The sequence below is a fragment of the Oryctolagus cuniculus genome, chromosome 5 (assembly GCF_964237555.1).
Source record: "Oryctolagus cuniculus chromosome 5, mOryCun1.1, whole genome shotgun sequence".
Lineage (NCBI taxonomy): Eukaryota > Metazoa > Chordata > Mammalia > Lagomorpha > Leporidae > Oryctolagus > Oryctolagus cuniculus.
The window spans coordinates 154,936,465-154,957,802 of record NC_091436.1 but is presented as its reverse complement, the minus strand read 5'-3'; the positions used below and the strand labels follow the sequence as shown (position 1 = coordinate 154,957,802).

The 21,338-nt window shown below is 40.5% G+C and overlaps 1 protein-coding gene across 2 annotated transcripts in view; it reads right to left on the bottom strand.

The window, feature by feature from the left end:
• LOC103349690 (ankyrin repeat domain-containing protein 26) overlaps window positions 1-21,338 on the bottom strand; it is a 151,236-nt gene that overhangs the window by 111,988 nt on the left and 17,910 nt on the right. For both annotated transcript variants that reach the window (XM_008262412.4, XM_051855074.2), the window contains exon 2: window positions 3,534-3,586. The gene's annotated coding sequence lies outside the window, so the exon portion shown is untranslated. The remainder of the gene's footprint in view (window positions 1-3,533; window positions 3,587-21,338) is intronic.

Below are 21,338 nucleotides of genomic sequence, written 5' to 3'. Positions count from 1 at the left end.
GTTCACTCCCCAGATGGCTGCAATGGCCAGAGCTGAACTGAACCTATCTGAAGCCAGGAGCCAGGAACTTCCTCCTGGTCTCCCAAGTGGGTGCAGGGGCCCAAGGACCCGGGCCATCCTCTGCTGCTTTTCCAGGCACATTAGCAGTGAGCTGGATCAGAAGTGGAGTAGCCAGGACTTGAACCGGTGCCCATATTGGATGTTGGTGCTGCAGGCCTTGGCTTTAACCCGCTGTGCCACAGAGTCAGCCCAGAAAGACATTCTTTTAATGAAATTTCTCAGAAATTTTTATTATTTTTTTTCTCAAAATGCAATGACAATTTAGTTTCTATAGAAATAAGTCTAAATAAAGGCGGCATTTGGTGCAGTGGATGAGATGCCTGCATCCAATATCTTGGTGCCTGGGTATGAGTCCTAGTTTTACCTCAGATCCCACCTTCCCACTAATGTTGTTGTGCATTCTTGGAAGGAGCAGGTGATGACTCAAGCAATGAAATCCCCGCCACCCACAAAAGATACCAAGATTGAATTCAAGGCTTCTTGCTTCAGTCACACTCAGTCCTGGCTGTTGCTGGTATTTGTAAAAGTAAACCAGTAGATACAAGGTCTCTCTTTCTCTCTCTCTCTCTCTCTCTCTCTCACCCTTTCAAATAAATGAAAATAATTAATTACAGGGGTTGGTGCTGTGGTGTAGAAGGTTAAGCCACTGACTGCAGTGCCGGCATCCCATTTGGGTGCCAGATCAAGACCCAGCTGCTCCACTTCCGATCCAGCTTTCTGATATGGCCTGAAAAGCAGTAGAAGATGGCCAAAGTCTTTGGGCCCCTGCACCTGCATGGGAACTCCTGGCTCCTGCCTTTGGATCGGTGCAGCTCTGGCTATTGTAGCCAATTAGGGAGTGAACCAGCGGATGGAAGACCTCTCTCCCTCTCTCTCTCTCTCTCTCTATCTGTAACTCCGATTTTCAAATAAATAAGTAAAATTTTTTAAAAAAGAAAATAATCATTACAAAGAAATGAAAAGTGTCTAAATAAAACTCAGGATATAAACAAGATAAAGAAATGGAACTATCATATCTGATTATAGTAATTAGTTCCAAAAAAGTAATTCCATGTCTATGTCTTATATGTCTCAAGCAAGACTTTATAAAGCTACAATTTGCTGTAATTTCCCTTAAGATCTCTAACAGAAGACTTAGAAATAAGACGTTAAAAACAAATGTTTTTCCACATATTTGTGTCACCAAAAATTCCTCTACACAGTATTAATGCTTTCTCTCTCTAAAAATAAATGAAATTGAGGGGAAAACAATGGCCAGACAGTCCTAGAATTAAGAGGCTGAAAATAACAGAAGAAGTTATATTTACTTAATCATTTATTTATACTCCTTTTTTTTCCTTTTTTTGACAGGCAGAGTGGACAGTGAGAGAGAGAGACAGAGAGAAAGGTCTTCCTTTGCCGTTGGTTCACCCTCCAATGGCCGCCGCGGCCGGCGCACCACGCTGATCCGATGGCAGGAGCCAGGAGCCAGGTGCTTTTCCCTGGTCTCCCATGGGGTGCAGGGCCCAAGCACCTGGGCCATCCTCCACTGCACTCCCTGGCCACAGCAGAGGGCTGGCCTGGAAGAGGGGCAACCGGGACAGAATCTGGCGCCCCGACCGGGACTAGAACCCGGTGTGCCGGCGCCGCTAGGCGGAGGATTAGCCTAGTGAGCCGTGGCGCCGGCCTATACTCCTTTTTCCTACAGAATGATTTAAAGTGGAAATGAAAAATTTGGGGGGGCACTTAAAGCAGGAGAAATGATATAGTGAGGTTACACTGAGGTATTATAGCTTAGAACCAGTTGCTTCAACTTCAGATTGAAGGCCTTCAATACATTTGTGTCTTGGGAAGAAAATTATGAGATGATATTTGTATCCTATTTTTTTTAATTCTCCAAAACATGAGTCAAAATAATCCGACAGTCCTTATGTAAACTACTGTCAAATACAAAGTTGTTGCTCCAAACATTACCAGATTCTGAACCTTATTCAGATTGTACTGTGGTGTAGTGCATAAAGCTGCCACCTGCAGTGCTGACATCCCATATAGGCACCGGTCAGAGCCCCAGCTGCTCCACTTCTGATCTAGCTCTCTGCTACGGCCTGGGAAAACAGTAAAAGACTAGGCCTCTGCACCAACACGGGAGGCCCGGAAGAAGCTCTTGGCTCCTGGCTTTGGATTGGCACAGCTCTGGCCATTGTGGCCATTTGGAAAGTGAACCAGCGGATGGAAGACCTCTCTCTCTGCCTCTCCTTCTCTCTCTGTGTAGCTCTTTCAAATAAACAAATCTTAAAAAAAAAAGAAAAGAAAAAAGTATATGCAAATGGCATTAATGTTTACACTTTTTTTTTTTTTTGACATGCAGAGTGGACAGTAAGAGAGAGAGACAGAGAGAAAGGTCTTCCTTTTCCGTTGGTTCACTCCTCAATGGCCGCTGCGGCCAGCACGCTGCGGATGGCGCGCTTCGGCCAGCGTACCGCGCTGATCTGAAGCCAGGAGCCAGGTGCTTCCTCCTGGTCTCCCATGCGGGTACGGGCCCAAGGACTTGAGCCATCCTCCACTGCACTCCCGGGCCACAGCAGAGAACTGGACTGGAAGAGGAACAACTGGGACAGAATCCGGCGCCCCGACCGGGACTAGAACCCGGGGTGCCAGCGCTGCAGGCGGAGGATTAGCCTATTAGCCTATTGAGCCACGATGCCGGCCCTAATGTTTTTACTTTTAAATAACATTTTCAACTTAATAATATTATGACCTTTCTAACATTTGTGACTTCATACAAATTTAATCTGCAGCTGTAAATAAGAACTTATAAAGGAAACATGGAATTATAGAATTCATTTAGTTAGAAAGTATAAGTTATACACAGAGTTGACATATATGTGTATTTTAAAATATTGAAAATATTAATTCAATATATAAAAATATTTTAAAAGATGCAGTTGCATTGTTACTGACAAAAATATGTAGTTAGGATTACAATGGTTGCATCTGCATTGAATATGTAGAGACATTTTTTCTTGTCATTATGCCACAAACAGTAAAATATTACAATAATTTAAATAGAACTTACATTGTATTAGGTATTATGAGTAATTCAGAGATTATTTAAAGTATGCAGGAGGATATACATATATTAAGTGCAATTTTTTTGTCACTTTATATTGGGCACTGAAGTATGCATGGATTTTAGTGACCCCCAGGCTCCTGGAACCACTCATCCTTAAATATTAAGAGGAAATATATTTAGTAACTATTATAGCAGCAAACACTGTAACCAGAAGTTAAACTACTCAAAGCAGAGGCCACTCCATGTGTACTGACTGAATATTTGCTTTGGTCTCAGATAGACAAACATACCACTAGGTAGACTGTATACATGTACACATTATAAAATAGTTCCATGTTAATTGTCTTGAATTCTCTTTCTAAGATGTATTTTATTTATGTGAAAGGCAGAGTCTCAGAGGATTATAGTAGATAGAACTTACTCAGTGACCACTCAGGCCCAGAGACCAGGAGCACCATGATAGCCTCCAGCTTACTGTAGACAGAGAAAAGACATCGTGGAGTCATTAATAAGAACAGAATTTGCTTAAAATACATTCTTCCCAAAACCTTTCAGGAACATTATTTTTCACCAACATACTGTAGAAAAAAATTATCTTTCAATAAATCTTGAGTGATTAAAATTAGCAGAGATGGAAATTAGAGATGGAAACATAGTTAAAATATAGATCAATGTCAGTTATTGATTTGATGACATTTTCAAAAGTTTAAGTAATACCACTGTGCTAAAATTAGTAGCCAGGGGACAAAAAGCAAGAACATAAGAATAAATCAACTTATTCAGGCTGGCGCCGTAGCTCACTTGGCTAATCCTCCACCTGTGGCGCCAGCACCCCGGGTTCTAGTCCAGGTTGGGGCACCAGATTCTGTCTCAGCTGCTTCTCTTCCAGTCCAGCTCTCTGCTGTGGCCTGGGAAGGCAGTAGAAGATGGCCCAAGTCCTTGGGCCCTGTACCCACATGGGAGACCAGGAGGAAGCACCTGGCTTCTGGCTTTGGATCGGTACAGTGCGCTGGCTGTAGTGGCCATTTGAGGGGTGAACCAACGGAAAGGAAGACCTGTCTCTCTGCCTCTCTTTCTCTCTCTCACTGTCTAAATCTGCCTGTCCAAAAAAAAAAAAAAAAAAAAAAACCTTGTTCAGTATCCAAATCAATTAGGTAAAGGAGGGGCTGGTGCTGTGACATAATGGACTAAGCCTCTGCCTGCGGCGCCAGCATCCCATATGGGCGCCAGTTCATGTCTTGGCTGCTTCTTTTCCAATCCAGCTCTCTTGTATGGCCTAGGAAAGCAGTAGAAAATGGCCCAAGTTTTTCAGCCCCTGCACCCACATGGGAGACCAGGAAGAAGCTCCTGGCTCCTGGCTTCAGAGTGCCATTGCGGCTATCTGGGGAGTGAACCAGCAGATGGAAGACCTCTCTCTCTGTTGCTACCTCTCTCTGTCTGTAACTCTGTCTCTCAAATAAATAAATAAAATCTTCAAAAAATTATATCAAGGCCTAAGAAGGAAATTCAGGATAGGAATTTAAAGAAAACATGGTTTATCTCCCTTATTTCGTGATTCAATTGTGGTAGAAGAGTAAATGTATTTGTAGCAAGCCAATGTATTTTATGTTTCTTGAATTTTCGAATAGTGGTATCAATATAAATGGGAAGGATGATATTATCATGAATTTTTTTAAATGACATGTTATGGAGAAGTTTTATAGATTTACAATTGTTTACAAAACAAAATTGAGAAATGAAATATCCAGCAGAATAAAGACATCAGGAAATATAAGAATGGGATGGTTTCCTGACTCAGAATTCTGCTAATTCTAAGTTGGTATTGTGGCATAGCCTGTAAAGCCTCCATGTGCAGCACTGGCATCCCATATGGGTGCTGGTTCGAGTCCTGGCTGCTCCACTTCCAATCCATCTCCCGGATATTGCACCTGGGAAAGCAGCAGAAGATGGCCCAGGCTTTTGGGTCCCTGCACCCATGTGGGAGACCTGAAAGAAGCTCCTGGCTCCTGGTTTCAGACCTGAAAGAAGCTCCTGGCTCCTGGCTCCTGGCCCCAGCTCCAGCCATTGTGGCCCTCTGTGGAGTGAACCAGGGGATAGAAGACCTCTGCCTCCCTATCTCTCTTTCAAATAAATAAATCCTTTCAAAAAAAGAATTCTATGTATCTTTCACCTAAGCACAATAAAGAAAAAGCAATAGAAATACAACAAGAATCTAATTCAATATTACTGTTTTGAAATGATCTTTGAAGCACTTTCCATATACTGTCTTAACATATACAAAAACTCAGTAACAATTATTTTATTATTCTTATTGCCTTTATTATTTGGGTTTGCATTCAATTGTCATTATGACTGCCATTAGTAGATTTAGTGTAGGTTGATTCTATTAATGATTATAAATTACTCATCATTATTATTAATCACCTCACATACTCAGCCTTATCCTAGGTAGTGTTTCTAACTCTCTCAGAAGCTCACTCGAACTTTTGTTAAGGAACTTCTTGTCCTAGCACAATCACATCAAAGAAGTCAAAACGCTGCTTTGTACATCATAGATTTTATTCACTGTTTTAGTAAAACAATGAATAGGAAGCTCAGCAAATGAAAATCATATAATAAATCCAAAGAAATAATTTCTTTACAAATTATTGCAGAGAAATCACTTCTTCTTTATATTGGAGGTGGGTAAGGTATAGGGAAATCACTGAGCTATGTTATTTCAAATAATTCACTAACATCACAGTTTTATGGTATGTGAGATATATTTCCATGTCATTACATAACTAACATAAAGACAAAATGAACCAAAAGTGCTCTTCAACAAATTCTGATTGTGCTGACCAAGAAATACATGCTGTTGCTCTGAGCTTGCACAGTGCATCTGTGAGGGGCTGGTAGGGTGTCTTTCCTCCCCATGGGGGACTTATGCTGTGAGTATGTGAGCGTCCAGCTGGACACTGGAGGTTCAAGCCTGGATTGGTAAAAAGGACATCCATGCTAATGGCTAAAATCAAACCTTTGTCTATGTTTACTTCCCTGGCTGATGCGGGAGGAAAGAAGACAGCAGGCAGCAGGGAGATAGCAAGATTCAAACTATATTTGAAACTAATCTTTGGGGCCCAATAAATTATTTTATAGTATCAGCATTCATTTGTTTAAAAAATCCTGGCAGTGAATTTCATCAATTGTCAGAATGTAAAGAGAATAACACAGCATGGCTGGTTGCATTTTATGGTAGAAACATTCAGAAATACAGTAAGGAGGAGGCGAGATCAGTTACAGGCCACCTGTAAGGCAGGAGTATCCATCAAGGTAGGAATGGTAAAAGAGAAATTTTGCTTATCATTTTCTAATTTTCCCCATTGCCTATGTATTACACCGTAGAGAAAGGTTTAGCAAAGCAATATAAGTGATAACAGATGGTGAGCGCAGAGAATGTTCAAGTAACCCAAATCCTGAGTTCTGGTGGAGTCAGCTGCCAGGGATCTGTTCCTTTGTCAGGCAAGGGCTGAAGAAAGCTGTGTTAGGAAGCCTGTCAATTAGTGTACCATGTCAACAGATTTTAGGGCCTGGAACATTAATCTGGAATTTTAGTTGGTGTTAGGATTCTGGGAGCAGTCAATTAGAAACCCTATCCGCACGTTATTGTCACAGCTGCTAAAAAAAAAAAAATCAATAAAATCTCTTCCAAGCTATTGTTTCAAACATAAAACACAATATACAATAAATGTACAATAAAAGTATTAAAAAGATTTAAAATAGAATGGCAGATGTCGTAAACAGCACTCTGGCCTCAGAATCAGCCCTTAAGGCATTCAGATCTGGCTGGAGAGCCAATGAGAGTATTTTAGGCATGGAAAGCCAAGACACTCTGGCAAAACAACAACAACAACAACAAAAAACACCTAAATGAAAGATCTTTGCGAGTAAGATCCCAGTAGAAAGAACGGGGCCATCAAAGAAGGAGGTACCCTTCTCTGAAGGGAGGAGAGAACTTCCACTTTGACTATGACCTTGTCTGAATAAGATTGAAGTCAGTGAACTCAAAAAGCTTCCATAGCCTTGGCAACTCATGACTAGAGCCTAGGGAGATTACTGATGCCATAAACAAGAGTGTCAAATTATTAACTCAACAACAGGAGTCACTGTGTACTTACTCCTCATGTGGGATCTCTGTCCTTAATGTGTTGTCCAATGTGAATTAATGCTATAACTAGTACTGACACAGTATTTTACACTTTATGTTCTGATGAAATCTTTACTTAATATATACTAAATCGATCTGTATATAAAGATAATTGAAAATGAATCTTGATGTGAATGGAATGGGAGAGGGAGCGGGAGATGGGTGGGCTACGAGCGGGAGGGAAGTTATTGGGGGGGGGGGAAGCCATTGTAATCCATAAACTAAACTTTGGAAATTTATATTTACTAAATAAAAGTTAAAAAAGGATTTAAAATAAGCAAGATTTAAAAGTGAATTATAAACAACTCAGGCTGGTGACTTATTTTCTAAAATTTTTTTCTGTTTTTGAAAATTTGATACTCAGGTTGGAGAGCATCAAACTGTTAGGTTATATTAAAATTCTCTGGTGGGGCCGGCGCCGCGGCTCACTAGGCTAATCCTCCGCCTAGCGGCGCCGGCACACCGGGTTCTAGTCCCGGTTGGGGCTCCGGATTCTGTCCTGGTTGCCCCTCTTCCAGGCCAGCTCTCTGCTGTGGCCAGGGAGTGCAGTGGAGGATGGCCCAGGTGCTTGGGCCCTGCACCCCATGGGAGACCAGGAAAAAGCACCTGGCTCCTGGCTCCTGCCATCGGATCAGTGCGGTGCGCTGGCCGCAGCGCACTGGCCGCGGTGGCCATTGGAGGGTGAACCAACAGTAAAGGAAGACCTTTCTCTCTGTCTCTCTCTCTCACTGTCCACTTTGCCTGTCAAAAAAATAAAAAAAAAAATTCTCTGGTGGTACAAGGTTACTCATGTGGTGTCACTGCAAAGCATGAAATAGGATGAAGTAAAAAAAAAAGAAACCACTGTTCCTTAACAGTTGAGAAAAGGACTTTTTTTTCCTCTTCATATTATTTGTTGAACTCTTTACTTAGTGTAGGGTTAATCTATGAGTACAAAGTTAACTGATAATAGATCTTTGTAAAAAATAATGAAGAATGGGAATAGAAAGAGGAGGAAGAAGGGTGGGAGTGTGGTTGGGAGAGAGGGTAGGGTGGAAAGTATCACTATGTTCCTGAACCTGTATATATGAAATTCATGAAATTTGTATACCTTAAACAAAAATTTAAAAAAAAATTTAAAAATCATGAAATAGGAATTAGCTTTCACTCTGGCAAAACGTCCTTTGACATTTTACATGTTGACAGCTGGGAACACTAGTTGGTTGCCTACAGTTAGTGTCTATACACATGCAGAATGAGACGCATGCTCTTTATTTCTGGAAGTTTGTCTGTAAGTCTTATATAGATAAGATCCTCCAAATCCCATTGCATGAGTATTTCTATGAAAAGGGGTAGGGAAGAGAAGAAAGATGAAAATTTTATTTTCTGATATTTGATAAATAAATTGCAAATAAACATCTTCTTTAGAAAGCTCACATGTAACACTCCAAATGGTATTTTAAATATTAGGTTCTGTTTCTGATAGCAATTCATTGTACAAGTCAGTTTGCAGACCTTCCATTAATTTATTCAGAAGAAAAAATATATATTATTATTCTAGTCTTATTTAGTGTACTTTATGAACATCAGAATTTATACAAACACAAAAACATTTACACATAGAATTTACACACAGAAATGCATAAACATGTGCATATAAATACACATAGATGCTATGAAATCGTTTATGACTAAGCACTGACCTAAGAAACTAGTTTTTAAAATTCTATGTCATTGGCCGGTGCCGCGGCTCACTAGGCTAATCCTCCGCCTTGCGGCACCGGCACACCAGGTTCTAGTCCTAGTTGGGGCACCGGATTCTGTCCCGGTTGCCCCTCTTCCAGGCCAGCTCTCTGCTGTGGCCAGGGAATGCAGTGGAGGATGGCCCAAGTGCTTGGGCCCTGCACCCCATGGAAGACCAGGAGAAGTACCTGGCTCCTGCCATCAGATCAGCGCGGTGCGCCGGCCGCGGCGCACGGGCAGTGGTGGCCATTGGAGGGTGAACCAATGGCAAAGGAAGACCTTTCTCTCTGTCTCTCTCTCTCACTGTCTACTCTGCCTGTCAAAAAAAAAAAAATCTATGTCATTGTTTTCTTGTGATTTTTAAAAAGAACTTTGAGACATTTTTCAAACATAGTTCAATATGGTCTGTCTAAATAGCATGACTCACGGGGAAAAATACTGTATTTACATAGAATTACATAACTTTAATGGCCTGCTCATAATTTTATAAACTTTGGAACAGCTATACAAAGAATCTAGAAAAGCAAATCTGTTGTTATACACTACTCTATGAGCCCATGTTCTTAGTAAGATCTGCAGTTGAGTCTTTAACTAAAAAGACAATTGATAAAATTACTTTTTTAATATAGCAGAGCCATATTAAACACATTGGCACTACACTTTCAACACATTTTCAAAATTCCATTTAATTATGACCTCTGAATCATGTATTGCCAATAGAACAATGTATTTTTTTCTTTCAGATCATTTCAGTGGTTCTATCAGCAAAGGTTGTAACCTATTGTGATGCTTCTAGAATCTGAAGGAGAAATATTTTTTGAATAAATTTTATTACATGATTATGTTTAATTATTTTATTTTATTTTATTTTATTTATTTGGAAGGCAGAGTTACAGAGAGGCAGAGGCAGAGAGAGATCTTCCATCCACTGGTTCACTCTCCAAATGGTCGCAACAGCCAGAGCTGGGCTGATCAGAAGCCAGGAGCCAGAAGCCTCCTCCAGGTCTCCCACATGGATTGGAAGTGAAGCAGCCAGAACTTGAGGCGGCATCCACATGGGATGCTGACACAACAGGCCTTACCTGCTCTGCAACAACGCTGGCTCCTGAAGGGGAAATCTAAATGAGACTACAGAGGAGACATTAATATAATATTATCAAAACAAAGAGAGTCTGTAAATTAAAAAAGAAAAATTTCCTCTGGAGGCCTGCATTGTGGCCCAGTGAGCTAAGTCCTGCGACACATATTTGGGAAAGAGATGTCAGTAGTGTAACTGGGGAGAACTGAGTTCCCACTGTGGCTGAAGTCTGCCTAGCAGAGCCACAGTAACTGTACCTCAGCAGAAGGCAGGAGCCAGGGCTCGGCTGCCTCCTGTGATGCTGGCATCCTGTATGAGCACTGTTTCAAACCCCAGCTGCCTCACCTCAGATCCCACAACCTGCTAATGTGCTTATGAAAGCAGCAGAAGATGGCCCAAGTGCTTGGGCACTTATCATCCACATTGGAGACCCGGGTAGAGTGCCATGCTCTTGGCTTCAGCTTCACACAGCCCAGATCGTTGCAGCCATTTGGCGAGTCAACCAGCAGATGGGAGATCTCTTTCTCTCTGTGTTCTTCCTCTCTCTTTTTAACTCTGCCTTTCAAATAAATAAATAAATTTTTAAAAGAAAAAAAAGAAAATTTCCCCTCAGTTCTCCAGTTTTGATTGAATTTAATGGAAGCTATAATGATGGAGAAAATGAAGTGTAAGTTAATGCATAAAGTTTTTTTTCTTAAGACTGTGAATTCTTCTTAAACTTCAAAACTTCAAAGCAAAATGAAGAAAGGCAGCTTACATCTTCACTAGGGTTTCCAGAAGTGGCTCTAATCCACATATGTTAACACACCTCTAATAACAAAGAAAAAGGAATTCTATTTTTACCTGCCAATGCTATGATGCAAAATTATTGAGACTAATGAAAAATATCAGAGAAAATTGTGTATTAATGTTTGGAATATGAATTCTAATCCTCAGATCATGTGCTCAGCAGGAAAGTGTTTAACTGCACAAATACAAATATGTAAGTACTACAAATTGACTACATTCGAAGTCTGAATTCACTCTGCCAAAAGGAACACATTGCTTTAGCACAGTCTATAAGAGAGTTCTCAACCTGGATGGTCATTTCTTGCTACATTAGGTGGGCCTAGAAAAATGAATTATAATAGTGGATCCATATATAACTGGGTCTACATGCCTCTTTCACATATATTATTGGTACATGGGTAACACCAGGTTCATGGGGAGGTCCTATAGGTCCTACACCACCCTAAAATTGGGAACAAAGCATATTCTAAAAGTAAAGAAAGTCAAAATGCTAAATCCTCTATTCTCTGCGATATATTGTCTACTTTTTCAGATGACTAGCTCATACATTCTGTCTATATAACTTTGGGAAAGTTACTTAGCCTATCTGTTACTCAGTTTCTTAATCTCAAAAATGGAAATAATCAAAGTGATTAATTCATTAGGCTGCTATAGCAGTGTAGATAATGAATGTGAAGAAACCAGAAGTATACTGACACAGAGAGTGCTCACTCAGTGGTGATGATTATCATCACCATCATCTTGTTCTTAATCAACATCAACAACTGCCTTTTTTATTCACCAACAGATTGAAGTCAAATTGTACAGACATAATGACAATGCAGTAACCTTCCTTTAGCTAAAGATTCTTCTCGTTCTTTTGAAAACATACTTTCTAAAGCTAATTAAATGACTACAAAAAATTAAACTGTCCTATATCACAATATTTTTAGTATTCAATAGGTATAGAAAATGTATTTTAATGTGTTTTTTTTAAATATTTCAGAGACTTATCACCTTGACTGTTATTTCTGATAATACACAAGTGATGGCCTTTTATGAGGCAAATTTACAGCCTCACATAATCACATAAGCCTCACATAAGTTATCATAGAATCAATTATGAGAGTTTTCATCATGACATGAGATAATGATCTGTTTTTCAGAAGCAAAATTCACCACAGTGGAAAGCAGCCACATGAAAAAAATCAAATGATAAAAATTTAGGCACTGAAGAAACTGAAATCTATTGCATGCATTTCTCTTGAGTAGAAGTTATTTAATGCAGCTTACTCACAGGAGGTATTACAATAAGCAATTTAAAGGACAGTCAAATGTAGCTGTATCACATAGACCTTGTTTGTATTCTTTCTGCTACAGTATGCAATTTGTAAAAAAGTTTTATTTATTTATTTATTTAAAACTCAGAGTTACAGAGAGAAAAGAGACAGAGAAGGAGAAAGATCTTCCATCCGCTGGTTCACTCCACAAATGGACAGGGCTGGGCCAGGCCAAAGCTGGAAGCCAAGAGCTTCTTCCCAGTCTCCCACATGGGTGCAGGAGCCCAAGTCCCTCCACTGCTTTCCCAGGTGCATTAGCAGGGAGCTGGATCAGAAGTGGAGCACTGGGACTCAAACCAGCCCCCATATGGGATGTCAGCTTAATCTGCTGTGCCATAGCACCAGCCCCTACAGTATGCAATTTAATTATAAAACCTTACGTGCCACCTGTGTAAACCTTGAGGTCTCCTTGCACCTATCAGGAACTTTTAAAACAAATGAGAATAGAAGTTACATAGCATTCATGACACTTAAGTCTTATATTTCAAAAAGCTGATGTAGCTATAGGATCTGGAAAGTGAAGCTTTGACAGTCTCCTTCTGCATTCACAAGAGGGCAATTAACCTTGAAGCCAGGAACAATTAGACAACACTTGAGACTTACTAATGCCACCTGTGTCATAAAGGAAAAAGAACAATATGCATAGGATTTATCCTATATATGATGGGTGGTTCAAGATTTACAAATCAAAAAACATAGTGAATCATACCAACAGAATAAATAACAAAAACAATATAAGTATCTCAAAATATATGTAGAAAATATTAGGCAAGATTCAACAACTCTTCATGACAAAAACCCTGCACAGTGGCATAGCAGGTTAAGCTGCTGCCTGTGACACCAGCATCCCATGTAAGTGCCAGATTCGAGAACCAGCTGTTCCACTTCTGATCTAGCTCCCTGCTAACGTGCCTGGGAAAGCAGAGAAAGATGGCCCGAGTTCTTGGGCCCCTGCATCCATATGGACAACCCAGAAGAAGCCCCAGACCTCTGGCTTCAGTCTGGTACAACCTCAGCCATTGTGGCCATTTGGGGAGTGAATCAATGGATGGAAGATTTCTCTCTCTCTCTCTCTCTCTCTGCATGTCCCTCTCTGTATCTCTGCCTTTCAAATAAATAAATAAGTAAATCTTTAAATAAAACAAAAACCCTCTACAAATTTGTTATACAAGCATACCTTAAGATTATAAAGGCTTTCTATGACAAACCAATAGCCAATATCATACTGAATGGTGAAAAGCTGAAAGAATTTAACCTCAGATCTGGAACAAGATAATGATATTCACTTTCAACACTCTTATTCAATGCATTATAAGTATTCACAGGAGCAAATAGAGAGGAGAAGGAACTAAAGGGCAGTAAAATTGGAAGGGGGAAGTCGAATAACCATGTTTGCTGAGGACATGATGCTGTATGTGGAAAAATCTAAACACTCCAGAAAACAACTGTTACAACTGACAAAACAATTCAGTAAAATTGGAGATTACAAAATTAACATGCAAAAAATTACCCTTTTTATAAACCAGTAATGAACTCAGCAAAAGAGAAATCAAGAAATAATTAACAATCACAAAAGCCACAAAAAAAAAATCATCTATTTAGGAATAATTTTAACCTAAGAAGTGAAAGAACTCCACAATAAAAATTAGAAAACACTAATGAAAGAAATCATCAAGGGCATAAAGCTCTATTGCATGAACAAATATCTAGAATAGTGGTTGGAACATAAAAGGAACAAATAATATGATGAAGGATAAAGCATAAGGATTGAAATCTTTAACTTTATTGCAATGACAAATGATCTCTGGGTTTTTTAGTTTTATCTTTTATTTATTTGAAAGGCAAAGTGACAGAGGGATGGAGAAACAAAGAAAGAAATAATATTCCATCTGCCTGTTCACTCCTTAAATGGCTTCCAATGGTCAGGACTGGGCAAGGCCAAAGTCAGGAGCCTGGCATACACCCAAGTCTTCACATGTGTGGCAGGGGGCCAAGTACTTGCGCCATCATCCATTGCCTTCTCAGGTGCATTAGCACAGCACTGGATTGGAAGCAGAGCAACCAGGACTTGAACTGGCACTCTGACATGAAATACTAGCTTCACAAGCTGTTGGCTTAATCCACTGTACCACAATACTAGCCCCAAAAGTTGGGTTTAAAGCAAAGCGGTAAAGGATAACATCATCAGATCTAACTTTATGAAAATATTTAACAGCTACAGATCTGACCAAGGATTTAAGAGGCAGGCTAGCAGGGAACACGATTCAAAGGTTACTACATTATTGCTTGTGCTACATGGTAAGTAACCTGGGTAAAGACACAGGAGAAGCAGAATCAGCAACAACAAAAACACTGGAAATGCCATTCACACTGAGAAAACTACACTGGAAATTATCTTAACTCCTTGGCTGGGAGTGTACAATATATAGCAATTCTCATTCAAATTTAATATAAGGCATATTTTTAGATTGACAGCACTATAACATATCAGGACTTTATATGTAATGCTAAGCAATGTATGTAGCTATTACTATAACCAAAGCACATATAAAAAGGCCTTACATTCAGGCAATGCTCTTAACTTTACAATGAACTTCTTTTTTGAAAGATTTATTTTATTTATTAGAAAGGCAAAGTTTGGGGCCAGCGCTGTGGTGCAGTGGTTTAACGCCCTGGCCTGAAGCGCCAGCATCCCATATGGGCGCCAGTTTGAGACTTGGCTGCTCCGCTTCCAATCCAGCTCTCTGCTATGGCCTGGGAAAGCAGAAGATGGCTCAAGTCCTTGGGTTGCTGCACCCACATGGGAGACCCGGAAGAGGCTCCTGGCTCCTGGCTTTGGATTGGTGCAGCTCCGGCCATTGCGGTCAATTGGGGAGTGAACCAGTGGATGGAAGACTCTCTCTCTGCCTCTCCCCTCTCTGTGTAACTCTGACTTTCAAATAAATAAAGAAATCTTAAAAAAAAAGGCGAAGTTAGAGAGACAGAGAGAGAGGCAGAGAGACGGAGAGATCTTTCATCCACTGATTCAGTCTCCAAATGGCCAAAATGGCCAGGACTGGGTTGGGCTAAAGCCAGGAGCCAGGAGTTTCTTCTAGGTCTCTCATGCGGGTGCAGGGACCCAAGCACTTTGGCCATCTTCCATTGCTTTTCCAGGTGCATTAGAAGGGAGCTGGATCAGAAATGGAGCAACCAGGACTCGAACCTGTACCCATATGGGATCCCAGCATCACAGGTGGTGGCTTAGCCTGTTATGCCATAAGGCTGGCCCCCTACAATGCATTTCAAGCAACACAGAAGTTGTAGAGTAAGGCCACACATAATCCTCTGAGGTGTTTCAGATGACTGATGTCATCATGGTCATTTATAAAAATTATTTTTTTGTTGACCTTTAAACATATTTATACCATGAGGCAGGCACAGTGGCATAGTGGGTAAAGCCACTACCTGCAGCACCAGCACCCCATACAAGCGCTTGTTCGAGTCTCAGCTGCTCCACTTCTGATCCAGCTCTCTGCTATGGCCTGGGAATGTAGTGGAAGATGGCCGAAGTCTTTGGGACCCTAAACCCATGTGGGAGACCCAGAAGAAGCTTCTGGCTTCTGGCTTCAGATTAGCCCAGCTCTGGCCATTGGGCCATTTGGGGAGTGAAGCAGAGGATGGAAGACCTCTCTCTCTCTCTGCCTCTGCCTCTTTGTAACTTTGCCTTTCAAATAAATAAATACATCTTTTTTTTTTTAAAGTTCAAGGAAATGAAATTAAAAGATTTTTTAAAAATAAAAAAATTTATATCACACTTAAATGTACAGAAGTGCTAATTATTTTTCTATGAGCAAAACCATAGGTACTTCTTAAAAGAACTGATTTATTGTCAAATGATTCTGTCTTAACCACTCTGACAAGATTCATTTTTCACTTTATCTTGTATAATTTATTTAAATTTGCATTTTTGTTTTTAAAAAACAGTTGTTTGATTATTTTCATCTACCTGAAGGGCATGGCAGGTCAGAATGGTTCACTCCCCAAATCACCACAAGTACCAGGGTTGGACAAAGCCACCTCCAGGAACAGTCAAGAGCAAAGAACTCCATCTGTGTCTCACATATGTGTGGCAGAGGCCAAGTTGAGCCATCATCTGCTGCTTCTTAGGATGCATTAGCAGGAAGGTGGGTTGAAAATGGAGGTGCTAGGACTCAAACCAGCACTCCAATATCAATGTGGGTGTTGGTATCAGTGGCTTAATCTACTGTGCCACATTTGCCCAACGTATATTCTTGCAATAAAGCACTTTGCCTTTATAATGTATTGGTTTAGGTAAGCCAATTGGCTTTCCTTTATAAGATACCTAATACTTTACCTAAGTCCCAGAAGTTTGTTGTGAGGATTAAAATGAATTTACTACATCCATAGTGCTTAGAATCACATTTAGTAATTGCATAGTAAGTCCTGAAAAAATATTAAAAATCACAACTTATCAGGATTTTTTTTTGCAAATAAGGACTCAATTAGTATTTTCAAAAAAAATTAATACCGATAAAAAAACTTGTTTTATTATTTAAAATAATAAAAAATATCTTCAAGGTGGACATTTGGTATAGAGGTTAAGACACCATTTGGGACCTTTGCATCCCATATCAGACTGCGTGGGTCCAAATCCTGGGATTGCTTCCAATTCCAGCTTCTTGCTAATGTGTACCATGAATGACAGATTGTGGTTCAAGTTCTTGAATGTCTGCCAGTCATGTGTGGTACCTGGATTGAGTTCCTGGCTCATTGCTGGCTGTTTTGGGCATCTGGAAACTAAAGCAGTGTGTGAGATATATCTCCATCTCTCTGTTTCTCTGCTTTCAAATAAAAATAAATTTAAAAAATTTTAAACTGTTTATTTTTTCTATCAAACACTACAAGTAACTTTATGCTTTTCTTTTTGCTTTGATTATCAGAAAGCTTGATCTAAATTTGATTATGTATTAATTTATTATTAGTGGTATAATTTTCTTTGTCCCTTAATGTTACCCTGTTTATAATTTAATACCCATTGTATGTGATTATTATACTTTAAATTATCTGTAAGCTCTATCGTAGGAGGAAAAATGTAATATTTGAGGTTCTATATAAAAATACTATTTTTATTTTTTATGGTGAATTCTAATTTTTATTTTTCTTATGCCCTGAAACTTTATCCAGAAACTTAAGCACTGAACCATAAATTGTACCCTAAATTAGAACTTTAATTTCTCCACCAGATCCTTAGACTCTTGATTTTGATGTTGTAGTCATATCAACTAAAATGCTTAAGGATGAAGCACAAATTCACTAATAAATGGTGTTTTATAAAATTATTAAATCAAATAAGAAATCCAAGGTAGGAGATTCTAAAGTTCAAAAATTCAATGTTTTTCATCTTCCCACTTTGCCATTTGTGTGGGTGATAGCTCTCTCCATTTTCACAGATGGCAACAGTAACAGCAATACAAGAAAGAAAAATGCTCCCTTGTTTCTTCACAAAACTTTATACTACAAGCTCCCAATACATTTTTCCCTGCTTAGAACTGGAGGTTGGCATGAGCGTTATGGTGTAACGGGTTAAGCTGCTGCCTGGCAGAGGCAGAGGTGGGGGAGGCTTCCATAAGCTGGTTCATTCCCCAAAAGGCCACAATGGCTGGAGCTGAGCCGATCAGGAGCTAGGAACCAGGACCCAGGAGCTTCTTCTTGGTCTCCCAAGTGAGTGCAGGGGCCTGAGGACTTGGGTTTTCTTCTACTGCTTTCCCAGGCCATGGCAGAGAGCTGGATTGGAAGAGGAGCAGCCGGGACTTGAACCAGCACCAGTATGGGATACCGGCACTGCAGGCATTGGCTTTATCTGCTATACTGTGTCAGCCCCGTGATTTTTTTTTTTAAGATTTTTTATTTATTTGAAAGACAGAGTTACAGAGAGAGGTAGAAACTGAGAGAGGTCTTCCATCCATTGGTTCACTCCCCAGATGGCTGCAACGGCTGGAGCTGCGCTGACCCAAAGCCAGGAACCAGGGGCTGCTTCTGTTTCTCCCACACGGGTGCAGGGGCCCAAGGACTCGGGCAGTTTTTTACTGCTTTCCCAGGCCATAGTAGAGAGCTGGATAGGAAGAGGAGCAGCCGGGACTAGAATTGGCGCCCATATGGGATGCTGATGCTCAAGGCCAGGGCTTTAACCCGCTGCGCCACAGCGCCGCCCCCCCCCCATGATTATTTTTAATGGAGTAGACACATGCATAAAAATATCGCTGTCATGTACATAACTAAATTTGTAATTTCCTGCTAAATGCACAACCTCCTACTGAAGGGTTAAGAGTTGAGCCTGAGTCCCCAAAAGTACTGAGAATGCAAACAAAATTTATTACTTAAAAGAAAAGTTTATATAAATAACTTTTAGTTAAGACCAAGAATCCAAAAAAAAACAAAACAAAACAAAAAAACAAAAAACAAAAAAAGAAACCAGATGGAGGTCTTCCTGAGATTCATTATTAAGTCACTACTCTTGACCCAAACTTCAAAAATAAGTCTATAATTCTAAAATATATTTTAAAAATCCCATTCCAAATATGGCTGATGGTAGGCAATCTTTTTCCTTGAGAAGCAGTGAAACAGAGAGAGACAGAGAGAAACATAACATTCCTATATCCTGGTTCATGCTACTTATGTCTCTATTAACCTGTGCTGGGCTGGCTGAACCAAGAGCCAGGAACTCAATCCAGGTCCCTCACATGGGTGGCAAAAAGCCAACTACTTAAGCCATCACTGAGGTTCCCAAGGTCTGTGTATTAGCCCATTTTCCATTACCTGAACTAAAATACCCAAGAGAAGCTTCTTGGGAAAGAAGTCTGGAGGTTGTAGTTCAGGCTCTGGTGGCAACATAGCCTAGAGTCTAGTAGAGGCTGGTCATGGTGGGTGCAGAAGAATGCTCACATGGTGAGTCAGGAAGGAGAACTAGAAATCAAATAACTGAACTTGAAATAAAATAATCAACTTGAAATCAAATAGGCTGTATTTGAAATCGAGTAACTCTCTTGAGATCCACCCTTTCAGGGCATGCCCTCCATGACCTAAAGACCTCCCACTGGCCCCACCTCCTAGCCACAACAATTAGATACTGATCCTCTACCCTTAATTAATCAACTATTCACATAAAGACATCAGAGTTTACACATGTGAATGAATTTGGAGTATACAAAGCTTACTCTGGGCTGGTGCCATGGCTCACTTGGCTAATCCTCTGCCTGCGGTGCTGGCACCCTGGGTTCTAGTCCCTGTTGGGGTGCCGGATTCTGCCCCGGCTGCTCCTCTTCCAGTCCAGCTCTCTGCTGTGGCCTGGGAAGGCAGTGGAGGATGGCCCAAGTGCTTGGGCCCTGCACCCTCATGGGAGACCAGGAGGAAGCACCTGGCTCCTGGCTTTGGATCGGCGCAGCACACCGGCCGTGGCAGCCTTTTGGGGGGGTGAACCAGAGGAAAAAGGAAGACCTTTCTCTCTGTCTCTTTCTCTGTCACTGTCTAACTCTGCCTGTCAAGAAAAAAAAGAAAAAAAAAAAGCTTACTCTGTCCACAACAGTCTGCATTATTAGGAAGATGTAGTTAGGAGACCCAGCTAGGTATCAATCCAAGGCACTCAGATGTCAAAATTAGGCATCTTAACACATCTTAACTATTGGGCTAAATAAATGCACAACTGAAAGCAACTTTTCTTTTTTTAAAGATTTATTTATTTGAAAGGCAGAGTTACAGAGAGGCAGAGGCAGAGAGAGAGAGAGATAGAATTCTTCCATCCGCTGGTCCACTCTCCAGATGGCCATAATGGCTGGAGCTGGGCCATACCAAAGTCAGGAGCTAGGAGCTTCTTCCAAGTCTCCCATGTCAGTGCAGGGACCCAAGGACCTGGGCCATCTTCCACTGCTTTCCCCTGGCCATAACAGAGAGCTGGATTGGAAGTGGAGCAGCTGGGACTTGAACTGGTGCCCATATAGAATGCAGGCACTGCAGGCGGTGGCTTTACCCGCTATGCCACTGTGCTGGCCCTGAAAGCAACTTTTAAACATAAAACATATTGTTCAATTTACCTCAAATTTAGGAAAGAGCTGATCTGTAACCATGGTAACAAGAAACTATATAGAATCAGTTTTAACTTTATTCAATCACTTAGTGACCACTGGCCTCACTCACTAATCAATCACTGTCAGCTTCTTGCTTCTAAAGAACAATTAGAGCCAAGCTCACTCTATGAGCACGACTCATGTGCCAACCAGTCAATATCAGCCATACTTGAATAAACATGCTGCTATAACAGATGGTGTCAACCTCATTTTGCTTCTGAAATTCTGGCAATCCTTAATCTCTACAGTTCCAAAAATCCTACACAACCAGCAAGCTGTTCCACTAAAAGAGATTGAGCCTGATCAGCACTGCTTTCTCTTACCACGGAAAGCAATTCCAACATGGTATTATTTCAGATAATGAATGAAGATGTATTATTCTGATAAGAACTTTCAAAGTTATTACATCTACCACTCATCTTTTATTTTCCTTAATGAATGCAAATAAAATCTGCAATTCCTTTCATCCATTTTACCATAACTATCATAAATACCAATAAAAGAATGAATAACAACATTCAAGCACTTTTCTCCCTAAATGGAAAAACATCAGTGTAAACAACGTAGTTTATTAGAAAGAGCTAAAAGAATCCAAATGCAAATATGTGCCAGGTATCTCAAAAACAAAAACAAAAAGACAGAAAGAAATGGGGAAGAAAGGAGGGTGGGAGGGAGAGAGGGAAGGGAAGAGAGGAGGAGAGGGAGAGAGGAAAGGAATATCATTATGTTCTTATGATTGTATTTACAAACCATACTGAATCTGTCAAATACTAATTTAAAATTTAGAACAAAATGTGCCAAGTAAAATGCGTAGAATGGACCCACACCAAAGTATTTTTAAGTTAGAATTAGCCCAGTGTCTCAAATAATACAGCCAGGGTAAACTCCCCTCTCTCATTTAATAAAAATTTAGTGAGGGGCCAGCGCAATGGCTCAGTGGGTTAACACCCTGGCCTGCAGTGCCGGCATCCCATATGGGCACCGGTTCAAGTCCCGTCTGATCCAGCTCTCT